Source organism: Eurosta solidaginis, chromosome 1 (assembly GCF_040869045.1).
Source record: "Eurosta solidaginis isolate ZX-2024a chromosome 1, ASM4086904v1, whole genome shotgun sequence".
NCBI lineage: Eukaryota > Metazoa > Arthropoda > Insecta > Diptera > Tephritidae > Eurosta > Eurosta solidaginis.
The window spans coordinates 184,938,671-184,951,174 of NC_090319.1; the positions used below are offsets into that span (position 1 = coordinate 184,938,671).

The following is a 12,504-nucleotide window of genomic DNA, read 5'->3' on the forward strand; positions in this document are numbered from 1 at the left end:
TTTGTAAATGCAAGTGTATAGGTAAGTGAGAGCGCATTGATCGCGCGAACCAATTGGTTTTCATGTCAGTCACTTGTTAAACAGCAACTAACAAAAACTTCTTTTTTTTAATGCGCAAAATGCAAAGCGAACAATATTCTGTGCTAACCAAAAAAATTACACTTACATTCATGCATATTTTTACCATTCGCTGCGCAAATATGCGACAGCCACACACGATGTTTCTACGCCACTTTTTCACGACTAAATCATTTGGTAAGCAAAGAGTGCAACCTGTCTGTGTGAACAGCGTAACCTGTTTGTCTGATCAATTGATCTATAAAACGCCGATGTCGGTCTAAAGCAATAGGGGGACTCATGTAACCGTATAAATGCCTTATAAAGTGTGTAAACGTATAAATTTATCTAGTGCGTAAACGAGCTGTCAAATTTTGTATGAAAAATCATTTACACAATTTGTATAAATTTACGCGCACATTTCATTGTGTAAACGCGGTAAACTCAAAGGAATGCAACCTTGCAGACATTACAGCAGGCATTTTCATCAGAAATCTCCAACATCAGCAAGTAAAGGCGTTTTAGTTTTGATTTTTCACTTAATCTTGGCTTTTTTTAATTTGTATAACAATTAAAAAAAATTTGTTTGGCAATAATACAGCTGATAAACAATCAAGTTTATCAAGAGTATTACTAGGTGCGTTCATATAACCGCGTGTGTAAATGGATATAATTTTACACCTTATAAGTTTATATGCTTTCATGAGTCCCCCTAATAAAATCAGACATAACAAATGCGCAAATACCTGCTGAGTCGCAGCAACAACAAAACAAATCAACAAACAACAATAAAAAAACGAATAGCAATAACAATGCAGGTACGGAAAATGAAAAGTCTATGAGCAGCGAAGAGAATAGGGAAAATGTAACTCTTGAGCTGTTATACAAAGAAATTATGAGCCTAAAAGCAATCAATATTGATTTTTTGGCATCTATTAATACCTTGAAAGATGAGAATAAAGTATTAAAAGAGAAGGTTGCTAAGCTTGAACGTCAGATGAATTACAATGCATAAAAGCAGCTGGAAAATGATATAGCGATAGTTGGTGTACCTCATGCAGAGGCGAATAACTTAAACGAATGTCTCGAGTGTATTTTTACAAATGCACTAGTCTTATCTTTACCAACCCAACAAATTGAGCAAAGCTACATCAAGAAATTAAAACCGATCTCAGTGCTTCCTCTGCCCCGTGCACCGCTATATGTGTACGTTTCACCACACATGACATCAAAGAGAGTATAATGCGCGTGAAATCGTTAGCAAAGAAAAAGCTCACGTCTGGGCTTTTCTCTTCAGATAACAGTAGGCAGAAAATTTGCATTAATGATAGCCTTAGTTATTATAATAGAGCTCTGTACGCTGCTGCCTATAAAATTAAGAAAGAGAAGCATTATAAAAATCTGTGAGTTAGTAACTCAAAAATAATATTAAGAAAGAATATGAATATTTCCAAAGAGAAATCTCACTTTGTTTAGGCCACAGGCCTAAATATATCTCCCCCCCCCCCCCCCCCCCTCGTAACATAACTTTCTTTGTTTATTTTCTTCGTTACTACCACCCGCATATTCTTATGATCACTATACACACAGGCATGTGTGAGTGGTAGTACGTATGTATCTTAGATGTTTACCGCTGTGAGCCCGTGGTACAGCAACTTTGTTGCCGGGAAACCCAACGAAGTGGCTGTATCGTGGGTTCATCGGCTCATGTGGAAAAGAGTCTCGTCCTCTTTTAATCCATCAGCCAGCAAAGGAACACGTAATCGCCCGTTCACGTAAGTTGTCAAATTCATAAAATAATTTCCGAAAATATCTTTAACATTTTCATTTTCACAACATCTGTTAATAAATTTCCTTAACACTTGTTGTATTTATACATATTGAATAAAAAACACTGTGAATTCCCTTGTATTAATACGAAACCCTTTTTGGTGTTTTTATTTTCTTCCTTTTTTTCGCCTTAACCTAATCTTTAACAAATACGTGGGTGCGCGCCGTTGCCACCACGCATTTGTTCATGGTCCTTACCACGCCGGTAAGAAGAGCCAATTAACTATAGCTACAGTCCACTCCACTCCCTAGGCAATTAATAGGAAGCAGATCCACCAAACACACATTTACGATCGTGATAATAATCTTCAGCAATTGGTACACACAAACAGATTTGAGCGACATCCAACCTCCAAAAAACATCAACAACACCAACAATCCACAAAAAGTCAATCTACTAATCCGGATCAGCAATTTATTGAAAGGTACGTGGTTTATAAATATTCCGTGCTAGGTAGGGTTTTCTTTAATTTCACATTTAATAAAATTTCAAAAATAAAAATAACAAATTACAAAGTGATTATATCAAACAGTGCAAGTGATTTTTTTTTTCGTGAAGTGAGAAGTTTACTTTGTGCAAAAATAGAAAAAGGCGCTTAACGCAGTTATTTAAAGTTTGTGCAACACGCCTTGTGACTATCCGGAACAATCCCCCACCAGCGGTAATATTTTCCGGACACAGCTCGAGGTAGCACAACACTGCTCTAAAAGGTTAACATAACCTCAAAGATTGGCGTCACTTTTCTATTTTCACCTCTGCAGGATTTATCTGAAAAAATTCATTTAATCCACTGCCCAAAAATTCGATGTGTTAAGGTTACTTATTCAGAAACCTGTAAATTTATTTAGGCGCACATTTAATTAAATACAATTTTCTTCCACATAAAAATCACTTGCACTTATTTACACGGGCATTACTATTATTTTGTTGTTTCAGTGAAAAGTGCACATATTTTTAAAATTACACATATTGTTGTTGTTGTTTGGGTGGCCAAAAAGGCTTATTTCTTGTTAAATTTTTTAAAATTGAATTATTATTTATTTTGCGGCAATACACAAATCAGTTTTGACTGATCTAATTTTTTGTGATACAAAAGATCACAGTCCTTGGTTAAATTACCAAAAAGTCCATAACGAACGTTCATACATTTCTTTATTTTTTCACAACACCACTTTCTTCACTAGCCATTACTTATTGGCTTACACAAGTCATTGACACATCTGCATTAGAGCATTCTTTGAATAATTACGTGGGTGCGCGCCGTTGCCACCACGAAAATTGCACATTCTTTAAATTAATTCCTAGCTTTCTCGCAAGCTTCGAGGCCACTTCCTCGAGAGATCTCTCTCAAATACAGTCCTTCGTTTGAGTTCATTTTCACTCAATACTCTCTGCAAAGGCAATTAATCAATTAATATTTCAATAAAGTTTCATATAATGGATACCTATATACGCCAAGCAGAGGCAGTGACTGAGTTTGAGAATGACTACAATGATACGTCCCCTTTAGACCATACAAAACACACCCTCTTAGTCCAAAAAGAGGAGTTGAAATCGCTATGGGAGAAGGTGAAGCAGACATATGAAGAACTCTTGAGCTCCTCAGAACTGGAGGCAAAAGAGCTGTCGGCCATCACAAAGAAGCACAAAATTACATACTTCAGCTTTCTCAAGTGCCAGGCAGCGATGGCTGAACTTTCGGAAAAACTTGAGAAAGCTGAAAAGAAAGAAGAAAGCTCAGGAGACAGGGAATATCGCGTGCGCCTGCCACCGTGTGATACGGACGTTTTCAAAGGAGATTACCTTTCTTGGCCTTCATTTAGAGACATGTTCACTGCTATATATATACGTAACAAAAACCTAGAAGCAGTAGAAAAATTATATTATTTAAACCAAAAGACTCAAGGTGAGGCCAAAGAGATAGTTGGGCGATGCCCTTTAACGAAAGACGGTTTCGAAACAGCGTGGAAAAATCTTTGTGACAGATACGAAAACAAACGTATCTTAGTAAACGCCCAATTGAAAATTCTTTTTAGTTTGAAAGCAGTTGAGAGTGAATGCGGTAGCTCTATAAAGAAACTGCAACGTGAAATAAATAATTGCATCTCGGCGCTCCAATGTCATCACATAGACATATCAAACTGGGATGCAATTATAACATATCTATGTTCCACAAAACTGCCAGAAACCACACTGGCACTCTGGGAACAAACAATTGAAAACAAAACGGAAATTTCAAAATGGGCAGATATGGATAGATTCTTATCCAATCGTTTCCAAACCTTAGAAACCGTGACTGATCTGAGAGGGGATACAGTTTCCAAAACCTCAAAGCCACAAGTATCTCGTTCGACAACAGATACATCTGCTAAAAAATTAGGGTCCTATCAGGCAAGTGCAAGTGTAGCCAAACCTACGTGTAAGATGTGCAAAAGTCCTGCACATCGAATTTCAAAGTGTGAAAAGTTCTTACGTTTAACACCCAATAAACGGTTTGAACAAATTAAGGGCAGCCGTGGGTGTATAAACTGCCTTTCTGCTGGCCATTCGGTAACAAAGTGCACCAGTCAAATGAACTGTGCCATATGTCATTTAAGACATCATACGCTGCTTCATATTTCGAATCAGCCAAAACCAACCAATACTTCAGACACTATCGGAGGATCTGCATCTACCTCACGGGAAGCTCAAATACGACGCAATGCTGAAAGGGAAAATGCTCCGATTAATAATGTGAACTCATGTTTCGCAAATACAAATAAAGGGGTATTACTAGGGACAGCTCAGGTCAATATTCATTTTAATGGTGTTGACTATTCGGCGAGAGCCCTAATAGACTCGGGATCGGAATGTTCATTCATTACCGAGAAACTAAAGCGCAGAATTAATCTGCCATTCAAACACTTGCATGCCCAAGTTTCGGGCATCAATAATACAATATCTGCACAAGTAAAAGAAGCGTGCAACATACAACTGCGGTCACCAACCGACCCATTAATCAATATCAATACGATCATGCTGGTTTTACCACCATTGACAGGGAATCTTCCAACTTGCCAAATAAACGCAATGACTAGGCAAGCATTCCCTGACTTAGTACTGGCTGACAAACGATTCTTTGTCAATGAGCCAGTCGATCTAATTCTGGGCGGAGACATATACCCCCAAATTATGCTAGGCGGCATTAAGAAAGATGTGCTAAACACATTAATAGCACAGGAAACGGTGTTCGGCTGGATTTTGACAGGCCGGACAGATGCGGTTGATACAAATAAGACCCTAGTTTCATATTTTAACGAGGTCACTTTAGACAAACAACTGGCGGCTTTCTGGGAGATAGAGGAGCATCAATAAAGATGATACTTACTGCGAGGAGCTATACAAATCCACAACAGTTCGGAACAACGATGGCAAATACGTAGTCTCCTTACCCTTTAGGAAAGAATTTAGCCTAGGCCCCTCATTAAGAAGTGCTTGTTCTCAATTCTATCGCAACGAGACACGACTTGCGAAAAAGCCAGTCCTTCAAACGGAATACAATAGAGTTGTATCCGAATATGAAACTTTAGGGCACATGAAACAAATAGGCAATATTTCGCCAGACCCAAATGACTGTTACTTCCTACCTCACCATGCTGTTATAAAGGAGGGAAGTACAACGACAAAAGTCAGAGTCGTATTTAATGCATCTTGTCCTACCACTAATGGCAAAAGTCTTAACGATGCCTTATATCCAGGTCCGATTCTTCAATCCGACCTGACAATCCTTATACTACGTTGGCGGCTGTTCAAATACGTATTTAACAGCGACATAGAGAAAATGTACCGCCAAATATGGGTCAATGAAGACCAAACAAAATATCAGCGAATCATATTTCGCAAATGCCCCAAAAACCCAATTAACATTTACGAATTGAAAACGGTAACCTTTGGTGTTAATTGTGCTCCGTATCTTGCGATTCGGACGCTGCACCAACTAGCAGATGACGTCGACATCGCATCCAATGGCAGCAGATATTCTGCGAAATTGCATGTACGTTGATGACGTACTCGCCGGTGGACACAGCATCGAAATTGCAATCAAGGCAAGGGACGAAATATCATCGGCATTGCAATCGGCAGGTTTCCCATTGCGAAAAGGGACGTCCAACTGCAAGAAAATTCTGCAGGGTATACCGAAGCAGCATTTATTAACAGAGGACTTCCTAGAGTTTGAAGATACTAGTACGGTTAAAGCGCTAGGCATTAAGTGGAACGCGCATTCCGACCTATTCTATTTTACTGCTAAACCTTTTGAAAACAGCAATGCCATCACAAAAAGGGCTATACTTTCTGCGATTGCAAAGCTTTTCGACCCTCTTGGCTGGCTGGGACCAGTCGTAATTGTAGCCAAAATAATAATGCAAAATATTTGGTTGGAAGGGACAGGCTGGGATGAAGAAGTATCACAAACTACTCTAGATCGTTGGACCGCATTTATGCAAGAATACGGAAAAATCAACGATATCCGCATACCGCGATGGGTTCACTTTACCCCAAGGGATAGCGTCGAAATACATGGATTCAGCGATACCTCGGAAAAAGCATATGTCGCCACTGTTTTCCTGAGGGTACAAACAAAGGATCAAGTCTTCACCAACCTGTTGATGGCCAAAACGAGAGTAGCCCCGGTCAAAACCATATCATTGCCACGACTGGAACTCTGCGGCGCAGTCCTACATGCAGAAATTATAGAGTCGGCCATAGAAAATATGCAACTTTCAAACATTAAAGTAACCCTTTGGACAGATTCGACTATAGTACTGGCGTGGATCCGAAAACCACCATGTTCGTGGTCAACGTTCGTGGCACATCGAATAACTAAAATCATGGATAAAGTAGGAGGCAAGGTATGGCGGCACGTAGACTCCGCGTCAAATCCTGCAGATTTGGCGAGCAGAGGCCTCTACGCTTCGGATCTAATCGACAATTCTTTGTGGTGGCAGGGACCTTCTTGGTTACAAGAAGACAACGAAAATTGGCCAACACAAGAAGAAGATTACAATACGAATATGGAGGAAAAGAGGGTGAAAGTTCATACAACTTCGGTCAAAAATAACTTTGATATTCTAGATAGGTTTTCCGATTTACCAAGGGCCTTGCGGGTTATATCCTATATTCTTCGGTTTTTCCAGAATACGCACCCAACAACTAAAGCCTCCTTTAAAAAGGATTCTCATTCGATAGCTCCTGACGAAATAGAAAAAACAACACGAAGATTGATAACAATATGCCAGAGGCAACATTATCAAGAAGAGTACGCAAATTTGAAGTCAGGAAAACTTATAAATGGGAAGAGTGAGATTTTACCCCTGAACCCATATATAGATGAAGAAGGCATCATTCGAACTGAGGGGCGGACAGGGGCATCGAAAGACATGTCCCATAATGAAAGTCATCCCATTATTCTTCCTTACACTTGCAGGTTATCCAGACTTATAGTCCAATCCTCTCATGAGACCACCCTGCATGGAGGGAACCAGCTGATGCTACGTCATATCCGCACTCAGTACTGGATCCCACGTGTTAAAATAATGATAAGGTCGGTTATCCACAACTGCAAAGTCTGCACTATTTACAGGAAGCGGACACAAACGCAACTTATGGGGATCCTTCCGAAGGAGCGCACCACCTTTACTAGGGCCTTCACTAACACTGGGGTAGATTTCGCGGGACCATTCGATATAAAATCCTACCGAGGGAGGGGATGTCGAATTTCAAAAGGATACGTTTGCCTGTTTGTCTGCTTTTCGACGAAAGCCATCCATCTAGAAGCGACAAACGATATTAGTACCGGGTCCTTCCTAGCTGCCTTCGCCAGATTCGTATCCAGACGAGGCTGTCCGAAAAACGTTTACTCCGACAATGGTACTAACTTTGTCGGAGCTTCTCGATCTTTACGATCCGAGTTTAAAGCATTTCTGCGTGAAGCAAGGGACGGAACGTTGACTAAATATAGCCATCACATTATAGAATTGCATTTTATACCGCCAAGCGCTCCTCACATGGGAGGTTTGTGGGAAGCGGGGGTAAAAAGTTTTAAGACCCACTTTAAACAGATCGCGTCAGATCATAAATATACTCTCGAAGAGTTTACAACCCTCTTATGTCGAATTGAGGCCTGCCTCAACTCGAGGCCTCTAAGTCCCTCATCCAACGACCCTTCCGACCTGGAGCCGCTTACTCCAGGCCATTTTCTCATAGGTGGGCATCTTTTAGCTCCACCTGAACTCGACTGTAGTGAAAACCCTGCCTCCATTGTAAACCGATGGCAAAAGATGAAAGCCCTTCATCAGACCTTTTGCAAAAGATGGAAATCGGAATATCTCACCGAGATCCAGAAAAGGTATAAATGGAAACATCCACAATCCAACTTAAAACCCGGGGACCTAGTCGTCATAAAAGAGGATAACCTGCAACCAAACGAGTGGAGAATGGGGAGAATCGTCAACACACATCCAGGTTCCGATAACCGTGTACGTGTTGTTGACGTCAATACAATTAAGGGACAAATTAGCAGACCAATCGCGAAACTGGTACTACTTCCGGCCAACGACAACGAAAATGAACTTTAATAGTCCGCACTCCTTTATCCCAAATAACCCAGCTCTCGTTCACCCCGAACGAGGCCCACACACAAATAACCCAGCTCTCGCTCCCCAGAATGAGGCCAACAGAACCCTAACTCAGATATACTATCTGCCACATAATACCTTTTCCAACGATTGCGAGGGTGCACCGCTGCCACCACGCAATTGTTCGAAAATAGTTTAATATCGCAAGGAACCCCAAAGGAACTTGTTCATACCATTTCATTATATAAGCACAAGGAAAATGTATTTAATCGTTTGGGAGGAATATTTGACTGCTTTTCACAGTCTGTTTCAGATCATATTCGTGAACATATTTCAATCGTTTGGTCGAAATTTATGAATGATTTTCGGATACGATTATCATATGTTTATTCTTCACATCTCATACGAAATAAGATCTTCAACTTTTAACAAGTATCATATTCATGACTCACTCAAAAAAAGATAATCAGGACAGATGCAGAAAGTTGAATGAATATTGGGTAAAAATTGTTGATCACTAAAAGTAACCACATTTGGTTCAAATATGATTCCATAATATGACTGACAAACTATATTCAGTTTGCCATAACAGCTTTATTGCTATTGAATCCCTAATAAGGAATTTTAAATTGTTCCACATTTAATTTCCTTGGTTTATTTCGATTTAATAAATTTCATTCTTCTGTAAACTAAGTAATAGTAATCTGATCAATCAACAAACCGAACCTTATGAAACTGAAAAATTAATAATCTAATTAGGAAATTTATTAGATCTGCTTATTCGGCCGATTCAGTAAAGTAAGCAGAAAATCAGCGTTTTTAAATTTTTGTGTAAATGCTACAATCCATGAAAGCCACATATTTAATAATTATATGAAAGGGCATGTTCTTAAAGTTTCACGAATGTTATTTAATTAATTAATGAATGATATTCTCACTAGACTTACAAATGCCTTGATAACCTTATCAGCAAGTCACAACAAACTCGTGTTATTGCTGCTTTAATAAATTAGTCTTTATCCAAACGAATCTCAGTGTAAATGGCTTATGTTGGATGAAGCAATACCCGAGAACCAATTGCGCACAATAAAGGGCACACCAAATGATAGCAGTTCATGAAAAATATATGAAAACCTAGCATTGCACATCTAACAAGCATATTGTCTCTATAGAATCTTGCCAAATGATTTAAATCGTTCAATTAAAGTTTCGTTGAAACTAAAATGGCGTGTACAGTATTGGCATATTCGGCTACGATTAAAAATGAAGTTCCTGTCTGACTTAAACCAAGGCAATGCCATCGCTCTCCTATAATTTCAGGATTAGTTCCTTCAGCGCCTATACAACCTTGAAACACGATTCTAGTTTCATACCGGCCCCCCAATATCCACCATTGACATTGTGCCATAAACCAATTTTATAGACTCAACTTTTAGACTTTTTGCAACTTGTTGATCATCTTCACTCCAGTTATTGTGAAAGAATTTAGCGAAATAATATAATGATAACGCTGATAAACCAGTAAGCATAAAGTCTTCATTATAATGCATACCAACTAACATCCATGCTAGTTCAATATTTTGTTCTACCTGACACATACTAGCAATATTAGTTCGTTCCTTAGATTCAAGCGTTTGTTAAATTATAAATGAGAGCAAGTCTAACGTGGTAATGTTGGATGCCATTCATGAACAACCGAACCTCGCTTCCCGAATTATAAAACTGATAAGAAAGGCCTACAACGGTCGCCGGATAAAGTTCTTCTCTCAAACGAAAATTAACCAACATTTCATAGAGCGCACAAAGGGCATCGTGTGTGGGATCCTTCCGTAAAAGCGGTGATATAACACAGAAGTCCACATATGCCTCGGGCAAGAGGAACTTGTCATCCTGTCTAAACCATAATTCACAAACCTCCGTTTGTAGTATCTTCTTCGGGGCAATGGGTATCTCAGGTTTGCCCAATGCAAACGGTCATCATTGTATATAAATCGATTTGGTTTGGGCAAGAATAACCTGAGCGGCCATTTCTGTGGCATTTTAATAATTGTATATTCTGTTTCGAATACTCATTTCCTTTTAATGAAATAGTTTTAAGAAACAATTATGAATTTTGTAAATTGTACTATACAATGAATTAGGCTTTTTTGGCCGTAATAAATAAAATAATAATAATAACCATTTTTCCCTTTTGTCATGAGTCACACCCTCATATTTGTGTCGGGACGTAATCATTATGTTGAACCTAAACTCATTTAGATGCTTCACAACCTCTTTGATAGGGTCCTCATTGGTTGCAGAGTACAACTAGTACCAGTACCAAATACAAGTCAACTAGGATTATTTGAGCTGCATAAACCATGTTAATTTAAAAATATACGGATAATGGACGAAAAATACGTGCAGCATCTGTATAAATTCTTTATTAATTATTAACAAAAAAAAATTAATTCTTATTTCGCGATCACGTATATCACGAATCATTGACACTTCCAAAGAAATGATATCCATCTCACGACGCAGTTTTCTTAAAGTCCCCATCAATTGTTCAGGATCACGATATACCAACCCAACAACCATTGACGGATATCAGCATGGGCAATGGCAGAGGGTGCAATTTCTTCTAAGTTTTCCATTGACCACTCTTCCAAGAACTCTGGGATGGGTGAGGGCTGCTAGCCGACAGAAATGTAAGCCATAAGCGCCAAATTCTTTACCAATCCGACAGCAGCCCCTTCCGGTGTTTCGGCAGGGCATAACATACCCTATAAAGTATTGTGTAACTGACGTGGTTTAGCTAATTTGCCATCACGATCAACAGGCGAATTGACACGTCTCAAATGTGATAGCGTGGAAGCGAAAGTCAAACGATTCAATACTTGAAATACACCAGCACGAGCCTGATGGGTTTTTTTCTGATCACCCCAATTGCCAGTAGCAAGTGAGCAACGCAATACACAAATAATAGCTTATACGATTTCAGTATCGCAACCAACACAACAATTACTACAACAAAGTGGCGTAACAAGTGGTGCACAACAATCACTTACATATACCAGCTTCAGCAGCAGCACCTTCAATGGCCCTAACTCAAACTGCATCATCGTCCAACACACTCACAACAGACGCATTGGCTAAGAAGGATCGCGCACAAGCAGCAACAAGTGGCAGTGTAGTAGTTTAGTTATTGGTACTCAACGTATGACACGCGGCGACTCGCCAGTCTCATCAGATGGCGCGACAATGGTTTCGGCGTTGAACAGCAAATACAACATGGTAACATTATGTTGGAGAACTATATGCCGCCACACGGTACGAATGACGCAAAACACTTTAACCCCATCAATGAGATGTATGCACACCACCATGGCAACGTTAATATACACCACAATATGCTAATAAGTGGTGGAGGTGGCACTCCAATTAGCTCGCGCAACTCATCGCTGGATCATCAGCTGCGATTGCATGCGCCTGTTGTTACAAATGCCGCGCGACTAAATGGCGGTCAACTTGAAGGTACGACGCGCAAAAAAAAAAAAAAAAAAAAAAAAAAATCTAGGCGATCAACCAATGATAGTCAACTTTCGACTCATAGCCAAGGTTCACTCTCCCACCTCCGTCAGCAACTGGGATCACCAACGCAGCTGCCGTCACTGCCACTACTGGCAACCAAAAGAACAATGCTGGCATCACCAATAGTTACGAATTGACTTCCGCCGCAACTGGCAATGGTAGCGGCATGTTGTTAGCTCCTGTACATGGTTCAATGGCGGCGCCTGTTTCAACTGATAGCAGCTCATTAGCACATCCATCTGATGGCAGCAATACAAATGCAGCAAATACTTTAATTATTAATTACGGTCATAATAACAACAACAATCACAAAAATAACAATTTGCAACCAACAGCAGGCAATAAAGAAAATGCTAAACCGGCGGAATTTACGCTACGATGACCACGAAAGTTTTCGCTTCTAAATACTTCCAAACAAACTGGAAAACG

The 12,504-nt window shown here is 39.6% G+C and overlaps 1 pseudogene; it reads right to left on the reverse strand.

Moving 5' to 3' along the window:
- Nucleotides 1-10,870: 10,870 nt before the first annotated feature.
- LOC137239136 (DNA-directed RNA polymerase II subunit RPB2-like) lies at nucleotides 10,871-11,603 on the reverse strand (annotated as a pseudogene).
- Between the last annotated feature and the right edge of the window lie 901 nt (nucleotides 11,604-12,504).